At 42.4% G+C, this 22,222-nt stretch overlaps 1 protein-coding gene and 1 pseudogene across 4 annotated transcripts in view; both read left to right on the forward strand.

The window, feature by feature from the left end:
* The window catches only part of TMEM108 (transmembrane protein 108), a 185,466-nt gene that overhangs the window by 43,530 nt on the left and 119,714 nt on the right, over nt 1–22,222 (forward strand). The gene's annotated exons all lie outside the window — the stretch shown is intronic.
* On the forward strand, nt 4,664–5,737 carry LOC310690354 (zinc finger protein ubi-d4-like; annotated as a pseudogene). The gene has a single exon. The product of its transcript is annotated as a zinc finger protein ubi-d4-like (transcript).

The following is a 22,222-nucleotide window of genomic DNA, read 5'->3' on the forward strand; positions in this document are numbered from 1 at the left end:
TTTCCATTTGTGGCCTTTGGAGCCTTCACTTGAGGGGTGGCACTGCTCTGCTTTGCATGATCATGGTGGCTTGAGCAAGGGCAGCTGTATATACGAACAAACCCAATATGGAAGAAATAGGGCTGTGCGCTCCTGAAGTATTCACACTGTGGACAGATTAGGCTGTTGTTTTTTAATGTAGAGCAGATCGTCCTTTTAATCTCTAAAAGAAATTATAATCACAAAATACAGTACAAGACCACTGTGTCAGCCTTTGGGTTTGCATGAGAAATCACCCAGCTGGGAATAAGGCTTACCAAAATAAATCATTGTTTGTGCCAGTTGGAACGGACAAACACAGCGGAGGGGAACCGAGAGAAAAGGAAAAGGCAGGCTAGCACCAGGGGAGCTTGAGGAATTTCACCTATGTGAACTCTTCTACAGAATGACCTGATCTGTACCTCTCCGACTAATGTGTGGATCAGAACCTAGCCATCAATCAGATTTTGCAGTTCACCAAATGTTGGGACGCAGTTTTAATTTATCAAAATAGGCATTTAAATATGCTATTTTGAGAAGGTTTTTTGTTTTTAAAGAATAGAATCATGGGCAAATAGACAGATTTGTTTATCCTGAGCTAGGACAGTCCAACATGCAGCCATCCTTTATGCTCAAGTGCAGAGGTTACTGAGATAAATTGTGCCCCTTCCAAAGCAATTTGAATCATTCCTACACCAGTTCTCAGGTGTTTTCAATCTGTCTGATGCAGGTTAAATCAACCAACTTGGCACTGAGTTGCTGTAAATTCTTAACTTCAACAAGCCTGTAAATAAACCATTTCACATCTTTTTCCAGACCCGTTCAGCCATCCTGCATTGCTCTTGAGGGCAATGCTTCAACAGTTAATGCCGCTTATTCACTCACATGTAATAATTATAGTGTCTGCTTCTTAGAGCTGCCAGGAGCTGCACCCCACCGGGGCGGAAAGTAGTGACAGCAGCAAAGAACAATGCACTGTACAGAATCCTAAGCAGGGATTTGCTTGTTTGTGTGTAATGAAACTTCAGTGCCTTTCATCACGCTGGAGTAAGTTATCGTACTAAAAGCTCTTTCTCTGCATTGCAGTCTGGGCAAGTATAGCGCGGGTGTGCTCAAAGGAGACCCAAACAATGGATAATTTAATTTTGCTGTTGTTGTGTTGTGGCTATTGTAATCTCCCTGGCAATTTTCCATAACAAAGGCAAGTACAAAGCTGGCAGATTTAATTATGGCTGCACCGACTGGTAAGAATGGATTAAGGTTTCTGGTACAAGGATGGGGCAACCTGTTCAGGAGATCTTTTATTTTGTGTGCTAGCTCTAGCATGAAGCGATGTGTAAAGCTGCACATGGATTAAGAGGGCTTGCTGTACAAGGACTTTATAATCATAGGGTTGGAACAAATCTGGGGTTTCATTCCCAATGAAAGTTACTTAAAGCATCAATCCCTGTCTGAACCAAGTATTGTCTAGTTAGCCCTTCCAAATAATCTTGGAGGAGTCTTGCCAAACGTCTTGCTTACATGTGCAGTTTGTGTACAACAGTTCCCTTCCTTTCCCTTGTGCTACTGAACTGTGCAGTTGCCACCATTCTCTTTTCTAGCATGTGCCACATTCACAAGAGCTTCTGTGCAACACATGACTCTCTTTGCACCATCAAGGATCATACATGTTGCTCCCATTTCCCTCCCCATCCCCAGCCCATTACTTATTGATTTTTTGCCTCCCTCAACTTTAGCCCTAATAAGAGGAGAGTGTTGCAATGTGCATGAAAGAGTACATTCAAAATGGTTGAATGAAGCTTTTTATTATCCCCAGTGCTTAAGTTAATTAACCAAGTGATTCTCTGAGTAGTTTGTTTCTTAACAGCAGCCTAATAAGAAGCATATTCAATTCCCACTGAATTCACTCAGAGCACAGACGCTACACTACCTTGCCAGAGAGTGTCTTTAGGGAGTTTATAATCATACTTGAACGACCAATATTTTCATAATGGTTTTGTTTATGTGCTAATAAAATTATTGAAGGAAGGAAAGACCAATACAATGCAATGTATCTGCCAGCCACCAATGCTTAGATATACTGGTGTGTGCTGGAACATACTGATGATTAAAATAGATTTCTGGATGCCAAGAAGATGCAGTGGAATTAAGGAAAACACACAAAGGCTCATGAAGTATTTTTATTTACCAGCAGACACAGCCTATACTCCCCTCTTAGCAGAAGCACTAGGTATCTTATTTTGCTTATGGCAAGTAATAAAACATTTTGCTGAAATTTCTAGCAAGGGGGAAAGGGAAAATAGTGACAACCATCCCAACTGCTGAAAACATCAGACCACAGAGGAAGGAATGGAGCCCTGATTGGCTTCTCTCCCTTGCTAGAAACATCAGAAATCTCTTCTCTACTCTTCACCACATGGCAATACCCTGGCCTTCACATAATCTTCCGCTCACTTTCCATTGTGTGTGGAAAGGTAGTGGTTGAAGAGACGATTTCAGCCTCTTTGCTTATCTTGTACCAGGCAATTTAACCCCATCTTCTCTCTCAGTTTCTCATTTTTCCAATCTTAAATTCAGTTTTCCACATTTCCTAATCGGTTTGCATTAAAAACATAGTCCTCATGAAAATTCATCAGTATCTTAGTGCAAATCTATCCTAATAGGCATATTTTAATGCAGTTTTGCCTAACCTGCATGATTTCCCCTAATACAGTGGTACCTCGGTTTTCAACGTCTCCGTTGATGAACATTTCAGTTTTTGAACACTGTAAACCTGGAAGTGAATGCTTCAGTTTTTGAACATGCCTTGGAAGTTGAACATGAAACGCAGCTTCCGTATTGAGTTTTTGGTTTTCGAATGTTTCAGAACTCCAATGGTCTTCTGGAACGGATTACGTTCAAAAACCGAAGTACCACTTTATACTGCTTTTTTAAACATTATTTTCACTGTTATATCCTCTGGCAGATCTGATTCCGTTAATTTTCAAACTCACTGTGAAGTTTAGGAAGTCTTCTTAAGTTCCACAATGGTCTCAACGACATACGCCTCAGATTCATGCTTATTTTTGTTACCGAGCTTTGGATTTTTCATACCATCAAATGGTAATAAAATCCTGGGTTAGGGAGAGCTGAGGATTTATACCTCTGTATCAGGGGTTCCCAATGGTCCATAACCTTCATTCACGTGGTCCGTGGCCTGTCTGTGGATTTGTGGTTGAAGATGGCACATCCATTGCAATGAGTATTCATACTGATTATTAACTTTTTTTTTGCTTGTTTTTAAAGTTGTATATTACTGTATTGCAATTTGAAATCTCTGGAATTACAATTGTAGCTAGCCTGGGGAGGGGTATAAACAGTCCACCAAGACTCCATATTGCTCTGTACTGCTTGTTGGAAAGCCCCCAACCCAAACAGACCTATTATTGAACACTTGAGAAACTGATATAGACTAGAAATAGAGTGCCCCACCCAGGCCTAAATTCTGTACATACAGAACTGTATTGGCTGGTCTTGATTTTGAGCCAGCCTGGTCTCAAGGGCTCAGGGCGAATAGCAACCACGAAATAGGAGACATTTCCCCATTCCCAAAAGGTTTACAAGCATATGCTCAGATTGTGTCAGTCTAATTTAGTGCAATTAGGATTAACACCTGGGCTTGGTTTTTACTTTAGAAAAGATTCTTTTGATGACCCTTCCCTTTGACCTATGGCTGAGGCTCCAGTTATTTATGAATCTTGCTTAGATTTATGTGTTCCCCTGCTGTTTCCTTTGCTCCCAAGAAACATCAAGGAAGACAGATTGTCTGTTCTATCAGAGCTTAGCTCTGGGGCTGCTAAGCTGCTAATAAAATCCTTAGTGTAAACTAAAGCTGCTTCATTGCTGCTGTATTTTTCACTTGACTGCCACATGTGGTTCCAAGGGACTAGTCCATCAACTACCAAGAGGGGATGGACACACACACACACACACAGAGAGAGAGAGAGAGAGAGAGAGAGAGAGAGAGAGAGAGAGAGACTATTTGCCTTTCTCCAAGCACCTTCCTTTGTGTTCTATGTGAATTGCAATGGAAAACAAAATAGGCAAAATCCTTGTTCAGTGATAGCTGAGCTTCTCTCTCAATCTTTTTGGTTTTTATTATTGTTTGCTTTGTATGGCAGTTTAGGAAAGACCCTCTGGAATATTGCAGTGTGACGGCTTCAATAAAACGTCTCCCTTAATGGCTTCTGTATTCTGAGACAAGCCCTGCTATATCTGCCAATGACAGAAGGAACACTTACTTCGCATAATCAATTAATCATGGTTTTGCAAGCTGTATGTGAATTTTCTTGTTGGTTCAAAGCATGGCAACTGATGGAGACAGATTAAAATTAGGAAGAAACAGGAATTAGTGGTTCTGTCCATTCATTAGAGGGAGGCTGGGGAACAATCAGTAAAGGCTAGAATCAGATTCAGGAGACTGTGTCTCACAGTCACCAGTCCAGAAAGAGCTACCACAGTCGCCATTTTGAAAGCTTAATTATCTACAAAGGCAGTAATATTCATTCATTCATTTGTCCCTGCACTCATTATTTAATAGTTACTTAACATTTATACCTCACTTTTCACCACTTAGGCCTTCAGGGCAGCATACAAATATGCCTGAATAAAGTCCATTGCAGTGTCAGCAAAGGCAAGCTTCCCAGTGTATATCTTCCCTAAAGGAACAGAGTATCTTGCCCTATTCCTGAAGTCTACCCAGCATCTGGTTGTCTTGCCCTTGGGAGCAGGGCAAAGAAAAAGGCGAGGGGGAAATGGCAGTGGTGGTACAGAATGTGGTGAAGCTCCTTGGCAAACAATATTATAAGGACACGATGGAGCAGTGCCACAACTACAGTGCCCAACTGTGCGCTGAGAGAAGTATTTGATCGCCATTTCTGGACTCGCAGACTGGAGTGGCACAGAGTAACTGCTACATCTGGGTGGAGAAGCGGCACAGGGGGCCAGGTTTGGCATCTGGCCAGCTCTATTCCTACCCAGCTTGGGTGGAAAAAATGTCGCGCTCACCCTCCTGAGGATCCAAGGCTTCCCTTCCATTCCATTAAACCAGACACTGAGCAGACTCTAAAGAAAGAGGGTGGCAGCAGCCTGGAGGCCCTTTTCAGAACGGACTCTCTTGAGGAGCAGAGTCTGCCTGACCCTCATACTGACGAAGACAGCCTTGGCGAAATTCCTGTTGCCAATAGCCACACAAGGAAAAGGAACCTGATGATTTATTGGATGATGAGGACTATGAAGAAGACATGCCAAAATGCCGAGGCAAAGGCAAAGCCAAGGGCAAAGGAGTTGGGAGTGCCCGGAAAAAGCTGGATGTAGTCATTTTGGGAGACAACCGTATGCCTCTGACATTTATGGGAAGTGTTACAAGAACTGTCCTAGGCTGAGTTACCACTATGTGCACTCCCACCTGCTGAGGAAGAGGGGGAAGACAAGTAAGACTTGCAGCCCCCCCCCACACCTGTATCACAGAAGTCTGAGGAGCAGACATCGAAGAAAGGCGACTTTTGCCTTGGAGACTCCAAGATCAATAAGAAAATGGGGCAACCTGGTTTCATGTTCTGACTGTGGATAATCAGGGCACCCTTCATGCGTGGCTCCCTGTCTGTGGAATGCTCTCTCCAGGGAAGTTTGCCTGGCGCCTTCATTATACACCTTTAGGCACCTGGTAGCATATGAGTAGCCAATATGTTCCTTTTTAACAGTTACCTAATGAGCTTTGAGCTGCCTCCCATATGGTCTAGCGGTTAGGATTCCTGGTTTGGGATGCGGGTGGCGCTGTGGGTTAAACCACAGAGCCTAGGGCTTGCTGATCAGAAGGTCGGCGGTTCGAATCCCCGCAATGGGGTGAGCTCCCGTTGTTGGGTCCCTGCTCCTGCCAACCTAGTAGTTCGAAAGCACGTCAAAGTGCAAGTAGATAAATAGGTACCGCTCCTTCAGGAACGTAAACGGCATTTCCATGCACTGCTCTGGTTCGCTAGAAGCGGCTTAGTCATGCCGGTTACATGACCCGGAAGCTGTACGCCGGCTCCCTCGGCCAATAAAGCGAGATGAGCGCAGCAACCCCAGAGTCGGTCACAACTGGACCTAGTGGTCAGGGGTCCCTTTACCTTAAGTGAGCTTTGTGGCTGTGTAGGGATTTTAACGTGGAACACCCCCGCCCCTTCCTTGTACAACTCCATAACTTTTACTGTGGCTTTCAGACAGTTCAGTCCTTATGAACAGAAGCAGCAGCATTTGTGTTGTTGATTTCTTACAATATGTGATATATGCTGGTTGTCTTCTGTGACTGTTAAGACCCCAATTGGGGCACCGTATTAAATACCAAATGGCTGGCAAGCCATTTGGGGTTAAGTTAACTTTAACTGAATATTAATATGCAGAGGTGGCAGACCTTACTATATGTATGAGGGTGTGTAAGTCCTAATTAATTCAGTGGGACACGCTTCTAAGTAAAAAGGGATAGGAATATGCTGACAGTCATTGAATTCCTTTTATTTCCTGTTCTGTGTATCATTGTTTAGTTGGATATGCAAAAGCAGTTCTCTATAATGATGCTCTAAGGTCTCAATAATAATAATAAAACTGTGCCCTTCTCAGTTTTTCCGGTGAGACTATCATGCTCCCTCCTGTAACTGCTTCAAGCTGCATCCTAATTTTTAGTAAAGGGAGCCATCGAGGGAATGTTTGTATTTCTTCAGTGATCCATCTGTCATTTCCAGTCACTGACTTGGAAAAGAAATCCTTTTAGACTGTTCTGCTGTATTTTCCCCAACACCAGCTTCTAGCAACCTGGCAATCAAACCAGTTCAGATGTGACATGATGACACTATATATGCTCTCCAATTGTGCTACCTCACTGTGCACCTTAGCTGCTGGCATACATGGAATTTGTCCTTTGTACTGCTGTTGTGTGTATCCTCTGCCATCCCATTCCTATTAAAATGTGTTTTTCTTTTCTTTTTGCTTTTTGCAATGCCTGTTCCTGCAGACCGTAACTCCGTGATCAAGCATCTATTTTGCAGGCAAAAGATCCCATGTTCAATCCCCAGAACCTCCAGATAGGTCTGGGTCAAAAACTCCTGCGTGAAACCCTGGAGAGCCACTGCCAGTCCGTGTAGACAATGCTGAAAGAGATTGCCTGATTATCTTACTCAGTATGTGGCAGCACCCTATTTTCACACACACACACACACACACACACACACACACACAGCTCACTCATAAAATATCAAGGCGATGTAAAACAGTTTCTACAAATGCAGTAAAACAGAAGATACATAAAACTATACAAAATGATTATAAAAATGATTGGCTCATGTTGGGGAGAGGGGGGAAAAGCGGAACCCTGTCAGCATAAAAGAAAAAGGTCTTCTAGAGATGTCAGTAGCAAGGATGCCTTCTGAATCTCTGCTGTAAAAGTGTTCCCCAGTATGGGGCTGGTGGCACAAAATGTCCCACTTCTAGCTGAAGCCAGCCAGGCTTGTGAAACATGGGGAACAACCAATGATGCTCCTCCAGATGATCTCCATGATCAGACTGGGATGTAAGGGGTAGTAATACAAGAACCTTAACGTGGCCTGGTAGCAAGTGGGTAGCCAATACAGACATTTTAGCAGAGCTGTCCTGTTCTGACAACCACCTGCCTCATCAGCAGTCTATTCTGGTCCAGCTCTTGCACATCCACCCCTGATTAGATCTTATGGGGAAGCAAAGCTGCATGTCAAGTGTGTACTGATGACACTGTGCTCCGGAACTCCTCATGATTGCTCCCAGTTGCTTCATGCAGATGTAAAATAGTAATTGGGACAAAATAGTGTCCTGTATTTCCATGCGCTCTGGCACTTGTCACGGTCCTCCGTGCGCCAGTAGCTCTTGAGTCATGCTGGCCACATGACCCAGAAAGTTGTAGGTGGACAAACGCCGGCTCTCTCGGCCTGAAGTGAGATGAGCGCCGCACCTCATAGTTGCCTTTGACTGGACTTAACCATCCAGGGATCCTTTACTCAGCCATGCAGGTAAGAGGTATGCAGGTATAATATGGTGCATCCAATACCTATCCCACACATTTGATCTAGGAGTATATAGTCAGTAGCATCAAAAGCCACTGAGATGGTCCCTCTCTTAATAAAGGTCATCTCTCAGGGTAACCAGGGCTGATTCAGTCCCCAAACCAGGCCTGAACCGAGACTGAAGTGGGTCTTATGTTCTGTGTCAAACTGGTGCTATTGGATATAGCTGTACTAATCTGAAAAAGCATGGGCTTTTCACTGCTGACATCCAGGATGGGAAAAAATGGTTTAGGCTCTAATTTGATCCTCAGCTAGCAAAGACATTCTGGTAATGATCAGCTAAAATATGTTCCGGGCTTCACAGACCCTTTGATTAATGGGCACGCTGTCAAAAATAACCCCCATTTTCTACCTTAATGCTGAAAAGTGAAGCAAGTAAAAGGGATGAAACCCTGCCATGAAATGTTTTTAAAACAGAATTTTCCACGCAAAACATGTATTACTTTTTTTTAGAGCATGCCTTGAGCAAAGAATGGCCTAGTTTTGCTTTTGTGTTTTTTTAAAATCCTCCTGATTTTCCTGCTGCAGCTCTGTACAACAAATGATGCTGTCATGTACCAGGGCAATTTTGGGCAACTGTAACTGCGTTTTAAAAAATGAGAAGATTGTTTTCTTTTCTTTGTAGAAATATGCTTGATCCCCGTTAGATCTTTTAGCCAATCAATACAGAGTTTAATCATTTTAGTCTTGTCACAAGTTACTTCATTTTTAATTAACAGGGGCCAGTGTGAAATGGACTAGGACTGGAGAGACCCATGCCCAACTCCTCACTCATCCACAAATCTCCCTGGGTAACCCTGGGGAAGTCACTATCTTAGTCTAACCCACCTCACATGCTTGTTTTGAGAATAAAAATGGGAGTGGGGGAGAGAACCATGTGTGTAGTGTTGAGCTCATTGGACAGAAGGTGAGAGAAATGAAAAATCTAATATATTTTGGTTAGAGGTAGCCTGTATAGCTCAGCCAGCCAGAAGAATTACATGGGTCCATGGGAGTGAAGGCATATCAAGGGACAGAATTGCCTGGACTACAGGACACCAGTTTTCCTATTCCTGGCTTTCATCAATTAATTTTGTTTTCCAGGGTCCAATACTATCACCATGGAGTATTTCTTCTTGCTGACGCACCTGCATAGGCTACCTCTACTCAAAATACATTGCAATGGTTGTTGGAAAGACAGCCTTTGCAGGCTTGAAATTCTGGCTTAAAAGGCAAGGATATCTGGGGAATCCTTTTATATCTACAGGATGAGATGCAACATAGCACAAGCAGGAGTTCACTCATGCAGTGGGGTTACTCCTCCCTTCCCTCCTCTCTACAGAAGCCTGCACCCCAAAGATCTTTTGCAGAGAGATGAGGGACAATTTGGAGCACATTTGGGGGGGTGCAGAGGGGGACTGGAGGAAAGAATAAGATAAACTGAAAATCCTGTAACACGTGTGGATTTCCATTGCACAAACAGGTGGAGTTAACTAGATGTCACCCTCTGTCTCTAAATGTAAAGAAAGCCTCTAAGAATGGACTGTGGGTGCACCTGCAAATTAATGACATGATGACTGCAACAAATGTGAATGAGCCATTGTGGATATCAAACCTTAGCTAGAACTTTCACCTCAAGTTTAACTCTTTCCCATGGAGTCAGTTCACACATTCAGCTGCCAGGAATCACATGTAGGGAACCAGCCCTATGCTGCTATTGTATTTTGTTGCAAATGAAAAGACGTTTAGTTGGAGTTCTAGTAATTCCACTTAGCACTATGAGGTAATGCAACTTAGAAATGGTACAGTTATAAACAGATGATGGGTTTCATTCAGATTTTCTATCTCTTAAAGCGTTTAATTCTGTCTCAGCCTAATACTAAGCAACATCTTGTCTGCTTGCTTGGAAATTTAGTGATGGCTCTTATTTCCCCTGACAAGTCAGAGAGCTAGTTTGATGGCTATTGGCTGGCTTTTTCTGTTTGCTGGTAGGATTTGTACTGCAGCCTTACCTCCTGAATTAATGGCAGACTGTTCTATTATGATGCCCTGAATAACCATGGTGCCACTTGTCAAGGAGATAACGTTTGATGCTCAGGAGTGCAGACTTAGAAGGGAGGAAGATGAACTGCATCATTGTTAATTCTTTAATACGTAAAACTACTTAGCCAGCCACAGTTAGATCAAAGCCTCCCTTGAAAAGATTGTGGTTTCAGGATAGAGGATCCTAGAAGTGGTTTGGACGGCTACATTATAGCTGGTAGCCCTGGGATGAAAAAAAAATAGAGTGTGAAATTGTCTCTAGGTTCAAATAGCCTTTGGTTTCAGTTCGGAATGAATTTGCTTGTGTATGTGTGTAACTATCTTTTATATGTACTTTGAGACATCAAAAAGAAGCTGAAGCTTGTTTGTCAGCAATGACTAATTGTCCTATCAGCAAACATATTGAGAGAGTTGGTAGCAATCACTAATTTGTTTACAGGGCAATCCTAGAAGTAACTGGATTCAATGAGACTTTCTTTCAGGTAAGTGTATGTAGACTTTCTACTGCATATACTTATAAACTGTGTATAAGCCACTGCAGTGCCAAAAATAAGCCTCCAGGATGGTTTATAATGTAAGCAAAATAATCGATAAAGAATAATACAGATAGTAGTATCAGCTGCGTATCAGTTCACCAAAAGTTTGGATAAATGGGAAAGTTTTAAGTTGGCATCTAAAAGATAACAGTGTAGAAGACTGACAAATCCATATTTGTTTTTCTGTACAAGTGTTATATGTATAGGGGTTGTACAAACAATGCAAAATGTGGCAGTATTAAAATGCACCTGTTCAGAAGAATATTCTATTCTCACTCACAATAGTTGGCATTCTGTGCACACTGAGCATGTTCAGTCATCATTTGGATGTTTTGGGGATTCCCTCCAATTAGTTTTTTGTTTTTTTTTTAATGAAAGGCTCTTAATTTTTGTACATTTACAAACTTTGGGTTCCCCCAGAACATGCTGACATCTTCCTCTTGTGCATGGATTGTGCTATTTTGACTAAATAAGGATCAGCCTTTGACTAGATCACTGTTATGGATATGATATTGGGAAAACAGAGGCACCCTGTTCCATTGAGTCTCTCTTGTGCTGCATCTGAATAAGATGGATTCACACAGCATGCTCACTCGCTGTAAGGCCATTTTTCTGTGGCAAAGAGCCATTTGAAACCTGGCTTTTGGATGGGTTTGTCAGGTCTTATTTTTCTGATAGTTACTGCAATCCTGGCTTGACATAGCATGAATCGTCTGGGGAAGGAAATGCTATAAAGGAATATTGCACCAGTACAATTGCTGGTTTAATATTCTCTTCCTTTATAGCTTTGCCTTGGCATGCATATTTGTGTGCCTGTATTTCACATTGTTTTAATGATTTACTTAAACAGCAGTTTTATATTATTGTTGTTTGAATAGAGCAATCTCAGCACCTAAATATTCTTTATAAACATGTGTGACTCACAGCTGTCAGATTAAAGGATTTTGAGGTCTGGGTTTCAAATGTTTACTGCTTTCTGAAATTAGACTGCATGGTTCAGCAAAGTATATTCCCTCTTATATAGCCAGCTATTATTCCACTGAAAAGTCAACCCTTTTACAAGGGACTGGGATTTAGTAAAGTGCTGTGGCGGTCAAGTGATAAAAGGTATGTCACATAGAATGTATGGGTAGCACATGGTAGTATCATTCATTCCTCAGCTTATGCTGTAAAAAAACAGATTGGTGGAGAAGACTGAATGCTTTTTTTCTGTTTAGAGAATTCCCCAGTGGCACATTTTACCTGGGTTTTGAGATGGCTCATTAATAACTTTTAGTAAATGAGAAGAGGCAGTTAAAAAAAGATGCCAAGATACCGAATAGGTTTATTCCTTTGAAACTTCGTACACACCAAATGTTAAATGGTTAATATAGAATAATGTTGCTTTCCCATCAGCTCCTGTTGGCATGTGGTAGTAGCAGAGCAGGGACTGGGAAACCTGTAACCCTCCGAATGTTGTTGCACTATGATTATCATCATTCCTGACCTTTGTCATGCTGGCTGGTTCCCCTCCTCCGATTACAGTGGTACCTTGCAAGACGAAATTAATCCGTTCCGCGAGTCTCTTCGTCTAGCGGTTTTTTCGTCTTGTGAAGCAACCCTATTAGCGGCTTAGCAGCTTAGCGCTATTAGCGGTTTAGCGGCTATTAAAGGCTTAGCGGCTATTAAAGGCTTAGCGGATTAGCGGCTAAAAGGCTATTAGCGGCTTAGCGGATTAGAAAAAGGGGGGCAAGTGGAAAAAAATCGGAACACTTGCAAGACGTTTTCGTCTTGCAAAGCAAGCCCATAGGGAAAATCGTCTTGCGAAGCAGCTCAAAAATGGAAAACCCTTTCGTCTAGCGGGTTTTCCGTCTTGCGAGGCATTCGTCTTGTGGGGCACTGTAATTCTTTTTCTCAGTAGTGGCAGCCCTGTTCTGAAAAATGCATTGTACACTTTCAAGAGACAGTTGAGAACAGTGTTGTTGTGCAGTTGTCCTTCCAAAGTAGCTGTGGTTTTTAATAGGTATTTATTTTTTGAATTACGGTACTTTTATTCATTAAATGCCTTTGTGATTCACCCTTCTTCCTAAGCCTGAGTACAGCGACCATAGGTCTACTTTACAAAAGTAACCCGCTCTCATTGAAGGGATCCTCTGTTTGAATGACTGTCTGGTCCAAGACCAGTTAAAACAAAACAAAACTGGAAGAAGCAGGGTCAGCCCAGGATGTTCTGCTGCCTGATGCAGAAGACAAGATGGTGGTCCCATTCCCCAGCAAAAGTCAGTGTGGGCAACGAAATAGCGTCCTCCACAGAAACTGAGGGAAGCAGGATAGTTTGGAGAACTGGGTACAAGACAGGCTGCATGGTCCACAATTCTCAGTCCTCAAATAGAGGGGGATGCTAACCCCTTCCCAACATCTGCTGCCTGAGGTGGTTGCCTTACTTTGCCTAATGATAAGAAGGGAGAGAAGGGGTCTGGAAGTTGCCCATCAACAGGCTGAGCTGGTATACAGATCACTTGTTTACAGCCTTCACAGCTATGCCCTGTATTTCTGTTTAAATTATAACAGTTATTTCTAAATTAGAATATGCTTCCACCCCCTCAAATCTGTGTCTTCTTTTTTGGTACTGTGTAAGTCTCCACCTCCAATATACTCAGGGGAAGGGTACAATTTAAGATACAACAAAGACCTCCAGTTTTTGTTCTTCTCCCACTCTTCACTCAAAAATTACAAGCTCTACTACTTATGTCTGGAATGCATTATATGTGCTGGGTTGTACAGAAAAGTAGCTCTGTTGCTAAGGAATCACAGCAGCCACAATACAGCAATGTGTTACAGCATGAAAAGGGCTGGTTTCTATGGATTCTGGCAAACAGCATGTAGTGGGAATTCCCTTTGGATACACATTACATTAATCTTTCCATCTCACATCAGAATTGTAGTAAATTAATTTATGTTCCAATATCGCGGCTTGGCTGTGGAGCACTCTGAATGAACAGTTGTAAACACAAATGAAACAAATGGGTCTCCTGTGAGCTTTAGTTGCCATTTTTTCCTGTTGTCTCAGCAAAGCAATTGTGGAACACTCAAATTATTTTCAAATTTCCTTACAAATGTGCTGTTCGGGATTCTAGACGCTTGGCCTCCTTCTTTCCTCACACAGCTGCACCAAAGAAAGAGGCAATGTTTTTCACTGTATGCCTCTAAGTGGCAAGCGTATGGCTGGCATTTGTTAACACAGGAATAAAAGCAGACCTAATGTACTCTGTGGCAATACTAACCAAGACAGGGAGTGTACAGCATGGGTTATAAGAGCACCTTTTGTACTTGTTCTCTTTGTTTGTGTCTGTTAGCATTTGTGTTACAGACTGGTCTCCACAGTAGTCTCTGTGATGTGGAGGTTGTACTCACAGTAGACTTGCAGTATTGGAAGCGAGACAGCAGCTGCAGGTGACAGAGGTGGCGAGCATTTTAATTTCCCACAATGTGCTAATATAGCTTCACTCCACGACATTACGGGAAATATAAATGGTAGCTCCCCAGAACTAGCCAGGATGCTAATGACAGGGTTTGGGTAACACCAGTCCTAAGTATGGTATTTGCTGTTACTGGCATTCCAACACCTACTCCTCCCAGTCTGCTCCCTCTGACTACACATCATTGTCCCACCACCAATCCCCTGACTCTGCGCCTTCTTCCCCTGGGGGTTGCCTTGGGGGTTCCCCTGAGGGTTGCCCCCTACCACTCTTCTGCATCCAGCTAGTCCATGACATAGCCTCAGGGTGAGTTATCATTATTATTGTTGTCACGATTGGGATTCGGCAAAGTAGATAAATCCTCTGTTTACTTGATCAAGGACATTTCTGCCCACATAATGAAAAGAGAACTAACATGGAAGTAAGCCCCACTGTTTTCAATGGACCCTACCCATCCAAACCTATATGTGTTTATTCCGAAGTAAGTACCACTGAGCTTACTTTTAGATAACTAGGTATAGGGTTGTAGCCACATTCCTAGGAACGTATACTTCAAATTGTAGCTTAAAATTATTTAATGTGTCTTTTGGCCTTGTTCAGTTCACATAAGGGACAGTAAACATCACATGCTGTCTCAGAGAGGGGAGAGTGGGAAGAAAGACATTTTAAGAAGAAAGGAGACCATTCCTCGCCCACCCCTGGGGCTCAGAATAAGATGTTAAATCTGAAACCCTCCTGAAGGTTGAAAATCTACTTGTGCTCTAGACACATGAATTGATATAGAAACAGCTGGGCACAGCTTAGTGAGCAGTTGTCAATAGCATGAAATTTATTATTATAATTGGCCGTAGATGACATTGCTGGAAGGGTCACCTGTAAAAGCAAGGAGTGAATTGACCTGGAGCTTTTTAAAAAATCCAGGTCTATGAGGTCAGAGTTTAAGTAATGTTGAGAGAGTCTTATATTAGCAAGCTCTGGGTTCTAAACAACCAAGCAAGACTAGATTGGGGCAATGCAGTTCTGAAGCTATACTGACCAAGGGTATGGCCACTTATGCAAAAAGAGAACGATGGAGACAATTTGAAGAGGCGTCTAAAGATGGATGTGAGATGCTGCTGCTGCTGAAGAAGACTGATCTAATCCAAACAGATTTCACAAAGAAAATAGTTTAATTCTACTTTCAGTCATTTTAAAAGTAATACTACATTCATGAATTTTATGTGGGCATAGATTTGTAGAGGTCACATTTTGAAGTTATTGGTTAGCATGACTTCATCCACTGAAGATATGTGGATGCTATGCAAAACTTTATAAGTAAAACATGACCATTAGAAGTGATGCTAAAGGATGATCTGAAATTAGAGTAGTATAGGACAACTAGGGCCATGTATTTGGTTTGACTCCATCACATTTATGAAAGACTATAGGTAAAGGTAAAGGTACCCCTGCCTGTTCGGGCCAGTCTTGCCAGACTCTAGGGTTGTGCGCTCATCTCACTCTATAGGCTGGGAGCCGGCGCTGTCCACAGACACTTCCGGGTCACGTGGCCAGCGTGACAAGCTGCATCTGGCGAGCCAGCGCAGCGCACGGAACGCCGTTTACCTTCCCGCTGGTAAGCGGTCCCTATTTATCTACTTGCACCCGGAGGTGCTTTCGAACTGCTAGGTTGGCAGGCGCTGGGACCGAACGACGGGAGCGCACCCTGCTGCGGGGATTCGAACCGCCGACCATGCGATCGGCAAGTCCTAGGCGCTGAGGTTTTACCCACAGCGCCACCCGCGTCCCATGGAAGACTATAAACTCCAGATTTTATTAGGAATTCAGTTCAGTTCACATTTAAAGGTGAGCCTATATATTTTGCACTTTATGAAACAATACGCAAACTGAAACACAACCATCCTTTGAAATTCACACTTCTTTGAATTTTGCAGTGCAGTTCCCCTGCCGGGTAATGTGCATGAAAATGTGTATACTGGGGTAAGGTGTGCACAGAAATGCATATAAGTGAAAGTAACATACGGAAATTAATTACATTACAGGAAAGTGTCAGAAATTTGTAGATTCACCCTTCCCTAGCTTTGGCTTAACATTTTGCTTTTTCACAGTAGTTCTCCTGGGATATCTGAGGAGGAAAGGGGTTTTGTGTGCATATAACTTTTCTGAAAGCAGGTCGCATGATCATAGGATAATTTCTTGATCATCTTTGATAATGTTTTTGTACGGTCCTTTCTGATAAATGGTAGGCATCTACTTGGGGTTATTCCTGTTGTTGCCATGGAGACTTCTGTACACAGCTGCAATTTGGAAGGGGGATCCTGTGGTTCAGTTATTTTCGTTGCACTGGAGATGCTGCAGCAGGAACATATTCCTCCTCCCAGCTGTTCATTAATTTCATCCATGTGCATACCTTCAATTTTCTCAGTCCGTTCCATGTGTGCCATCTAGAAAGACCTCATGCCGGATAAATCAGTTAATCTCTGAACTGACACCACCCCACTGTGCTCTTGCATTATATGCTAATTTGAAAAACATGGTTTTTAAAACTAGTTGTATGTGTTCCTAGAGTTGAACTGCAGAATGAATATACATCTTTGATTCTGTAATGACAGACTAATCTCAAAAATACAGAAGTGTGTCTTCGATGTAGGAACAAATCAAAGAAGAATTTTGGCTACCACAGGAAGGAAGTTGATATATACATATCACAGGATAAGGCAACCTTATCTGGCTAACCATGTCAAGACCACTATCAGACTGGAGACAGGGTGGACTTTGGTAATATGGTGTCCTGAGGACAAAATTTGGCACCCCCACCAACTTTTAATAGGTACCCATATAAATACAGGTTTATGGTAGTAGTAGTAGTAGTAGTAGTAGTAGTAGTAGTAGTAGAAGAAGAAGAATTTGTACCCCCTTGGCTGAGCACCCTTTGCCGGGGGACCGCCCTCACTGCCCTAAATCCCACGCTGGTCTGGAGTCATCCACAAACAAATGTACAGGATGAATAGATAGGAAGGTCACATATTTCCTATCACAATAGCAACATACTTTTGCAGCTCTTCAAGCCTGCTTCCTTCTAATGAGTTTCAAATGCTCAAGTTGTTTATCTTTCACTGGTGACATTCAAAACTCTCTCTCTCCCTACACACATGCAAAAAGAGAGCAAATGTTGGTCTTAGCATCAGGCTGGCACCAGGTAGGTGTGAGCTGACCTTGATGGCTCATTTGAATTGCTTATTAATGAGCAATGCACCAGTAAGAAAAATCTCAGAACACTATGGTCAGACTATTGTTTATTTCTTGTATGCCTGTTGATACCTAACAATACTGTGTAGAAAATACAGTTTGACAGTAAGGTTAACTGTTTGAAGAGAAAAGCAACATTTAAATGTTACCCTAGCTAGTGTTTGAAACTCCCATTATTCTAGGCACATTTTGCAACAGGGGATTTCATTAGCGTGAGCAGTTTCTGAGCTCTGAGCATAGTACTGTGCCTAAGATTTCAGATTAAAACTGCAGAGTGGAAGGAAAGGAGGACCCTTTTCTGCTTCCCTACTTCCAGCTACTCTCTGAAGACTGGAGAAAAGACCTAGAATCATAGAATCATAGAGTTGGAAGAGACCACAAAGGCCATCGAGTCCAACCCCCTGCCAAGCAGGAAACACCATCAGAGCACTCGTGACATATGGTTGTCAAGCCTCTGCTTAAAGACCTCCAAAGTAGGAGACTCCACCACACTCCTTGGCAGCAAATTCCACTGTCGAACAGCTCTTACTGTCAGGAAGTTCTTCCTAATGTTTAGGTGGAATCTTCTTTCTTGTAGTTTGGATCCATTGCTCCGTGTCCGCTTCTCTGGAGCAGCAGAAAACAACCTTTCTCCCTCCTCTATATGACATCCTTTTATATATTTGAACATGGCTATCATATCACCCCTTAACCTCCTCTTCTCCAGGCTAAACATGCCCAGCTCCCTTAGCCGTTCCTCATAAGGCATCGTTTCCAGGCCTTTGACCATTTTGGTTGCCCTCCTCTGGACACGTTCCAGTTTGTTAAGAATTTAGGGGGAGTGGGCAGGGGAAGGACTAGACCATATGAAAAATGAATATAATATTTTAGCTGCAGTTCATTCATTTTCAGCTTTGTATTCTTGTTATTAAAAAAAATTGTGCCTAGACATTCTGTTGTTGTGCCCAAAACCTAGGTTAACGGTCCCATTTAGCTCCTAGCTTTCATATATCGGTTTGTAAAACCGACATTAGCTACTAAGCAAGGTTTTGTAGTAAAATCCATCCGTCTGGCATGAAACAGTGGGCAGAACTGAGATGCATCCTGACATCCTGTCTGGCACCATTGCTGTTGCCTTTGTTTTTGCAGGACAGCTACTGCAAGGAATAATTTCTCTAATGGACATATTCTCTGCCAGGGGCTTGAGTCCATGATATGTATGTCAGCCATTTTAATTAAGAGACTGGAATTAAATCTTCTCAGTAATTAACCTTCCTTTACAGTTGCGCCACTTTTTACTTTCCCTTTGATGTGAGAAAGGAATAATAGCTCGATATGCAGAAAAATCAATACCCTTTCCTTTACACATATTTCTTCTCCCTGCCCCACCCCAGCTCCAGCAGTTCACATCTGATAAAGGTGATGTGCTTCTGCCAAGAAAACAAACTCTCTAGGTTCCTTTCCACATAAGAAGCTACATGGGTGAATTGGTTCCTGAGCTATGGGGGAGCTAAAAAGGTAAAGGTACCCCTGCCCGTATGGGCCAGTCGTGTCCGACTCTGGGGTTGCGTGCTCATCTCGCTCTAGAGGCCGTGACCCAGGAATTGAACCTAGGACCCCCTGCATCCTGAGCATGAGCTTGATCCCTTTCCTTCATTTATTTAGTAGCAACCAGGGCCTTGCAGAACCAGGCAGAGGCCCGGGCCAGGTAGATAATGTGCCCCCCCTTTTTTTACCCTGGGGATAACTGAAGTCTTATAAATAAGTAAGGATATAAATAATTTTCACTAAAGTTATGCTGGCAAATAATTTTATTTCAAGGCTACGGAACTGATCTGTAAAAATATAAAACATATATTTTTTATAATGTATTATAATTTTAAGTACATTTTACAATAAATACTTTATTCATTTTAAAATGTATGATACAGTTTTTAATAGTTCAATAATGTATTTAAAAATCTATTTTTAAGTAGACAAATTTGACTATTATAATTAAATTATAACTTCTCCGTCTTATTCTACTCTTAAAAAAGATGTACGCTTGTGAGAAAGCCACTATTGCTCATAAGCCACTATTTCTTTAAAAAACATGGTTTCCACCAAATATTATCCTCATTGAGCTATATGTACTCCTCGGGTGTAAGTAATATTCCTGGCCTAGTCAAAATTATTTTAAACAAATGGCCACATCTTCATCAATTTTACATCATTTTTTTTAAAAAAAAATAGCGATAAGAAAGTCAGCACACTTATCTTTAAGGTACGTGTGGTTTTAATTTTTGGCAAACAAGATTTCAAACAAAAACTAACCAACTTTTAACAGCATGAGAAACTTGGTCCACCATCACGTTCGTGGTGCGCTGGCTGCTGGAGCCTTGGTCACCTCCACCCACCCAGCGCCTGTTCTGTGTTCCTCTGTGGAGCCAATTGCAGGCCCTGCTTTTCTCTCGCGCTGCCATTCATGGCCCCAGGGAATCCGCCCATCGCCACCGCCGCCTTTGCGCCTCCACGTTCACCCCAGTGAATCCCCTGTGATTGTGAATATGCTGACCGAGGCCCCCTTTGGTATCTGAGGCCCGGGCCAAGTGGCCCATATGCCCCCCCCCCCTCTGTCTGGGCCTGGTAGCAACCACCAACACAGCTTAGAATCCTTCAACAGTTAATTGTAATGTTGGATGGCTGAGCACGCATTTCCCTGGTGAAATAGGATTCTCATCCCTATTATATATTTTTCATGGTAAAAGGTCAGCTACATAACAACAACCAATTAGCAGCATTTCCTCACTTGGCATCTCATAGGTATATTATAGCCATGGATAACTAAATATGGAGGCAGAATTAACTGTGCTTTATAATTGGGTTGTTTTTTGTTTACTTGCATAATGCAAAGTAAACTCTTTGTGCAATGAAGCTAGAAGTGTGGGGAGGAAAACGACATTTTAACTTACGTGGGATAACAGTTATTTTTGTAGCCTTCCCCACATCTATAGTGCTTTTCAGTTATCTCGTTCATTACTGGCTTTCATGGTGCGATATTGTTCAAGCATTAATGACTTGAATGAAGACGCCTTTCATCTGCAATCAAAGGTTGGCAATTCTGCACGTTTCCATTTTTGTCTTGCTTGTTACCTTTTGGGGATGGTTAGGAGGATCAATCTTTTAAGCACAGCGATTCTAGTAAAATGGAATGGTTACCTGAAATAGCATCTCCATAGCTAATTCTGCTATAAGTCAACCTGACACTAAAGGGGTATCGCAAAGACCACAAAAAGGAAAGGTAATAAATAAGACATTGAACAAATGCTAATTGGGCTCTTTTTGTTTTATTTTTACTGCTAGATGTGTCTGACTCTGGATCCTGGAGCTAAATTACCGTGAATGTTCAAACTATGAAAGTTAGTGATTTAATTTCTACAACCCACCAATTAGGGACTATGCTGGTGGTGAAAATAGCATATAAAACTTATCATGGGAGAAGTTGCTTGCAGACATGGGTATGTTAGTCTAAGTGCATTCAATTTATTAATATAAATTCACATTAAAGTACCGAAGAATTTTCATGAGGATTTTTAAAAAATGTGCAGAAATATGGAGAACTGAATTTAAGACTGGGAAAAGGAGAAACTAAAAGCATTGAAATTGACAGATCCTTCAATCCCCAGTGATGACTCATGTGTTGTCTCCACACAGAGGCAGCTAGTGAGCGCACTGTAGAATTGCAACCTAGCACATATTATTAGTTCTGAGATGCTTGAGTAAATGTATTACACACGACTGTAGAGCTAGTTTCAAGTATTCATTATACCAACAAGATATTATCAGACACAGCAGTGATTTGCAGAGGACCTTTAAACTGGGAAGTAGTCCTTCATCCTCAATGCATCTTGTTGAAGCTAAAGTTCATTCTTAATTTACAACATTTTGTACTCACATTTTGTCGTCATTTTATCCTACTTAGTTTAAGCATTACTAAGCCACCCCACCTTACCCTTTCTTAGCATTGTTTCCACAGCAATCAATGCCCAATAAAAAGTTTTCTTTCTTCGGAATTTCACTGTGTGCTCCCCTTGACTTAATTTTGTCTCTAAATCCCACTACCTCTCCATCCAGTATTTGCCCTCCTATCTTGACAACTTAGCCCTCAGTTTGCCAAACTTGGCAGCTTGCCTCTCCTTATCTTCCTTCCTAAACCCAGTCTTCCATCCTCTTGATCCTATTTGCCTTTGAGCTTCCCGTCGTTTGTCAACAGCTTTTCATAATGGAATAAAACAAATGCAATATTTCATAGACGCTTTACTCCAAACCCTCCAAATTACGGGCCGGAATCCAGAGGGCTGCTATGGGTGTCTGCAGGGGGCGGGTGCTGGAATTGACAGTTTCACAACAGCTGTTGCATGGAGGCATCAATCCTATACGGTCCTGCTTTGCAAGCGGCTTTTCTGTAGGAGCACCTTGCACTATGCAGGATTGATGCAAGGAGGCATCAATCCTGTGATGTGCTGCTTCAGGAATGGCGTGTCAGGCAAGAAGGAGAGTCAGAAAAGTCTCCTGGGAAGACAAAAGTGGCAGTCAGGTTACGTCTTGGCATGGGTTTTCCTGCTTAATGCCTGCCTTTTCTTCCTCCTGATTCCCTGCCCCCTGACCCCCCCCCCAAATCATCCTGGGCCATCCAATCTGTCCTACAGCAATCAGTGGCTGTCCCTCAACCCACCTCAACCCTTTAATCCCTTCAAATACACCCAGTTTGGCTTGGGACTCAGCCAAATCTGGTGCACAGCCCCAATTAATATGTTGTTGTTCTTCTTGTTAATATCCCACCTTTCCCCCCGACTGGGACTCAAGGTGGCCTACA

Source organism: Podarcis liolepis (assembly GCF_965112155.1).
Source record: "Podarcis liolepis genome assembly, chromosome: 12".
Classification (NCBI taxonomy): Eukaryota; Metazoa; Chordata; class Lepidosauria; order Squamata; family Lacertidae; genus Podarcis; species Podarcis liolepis.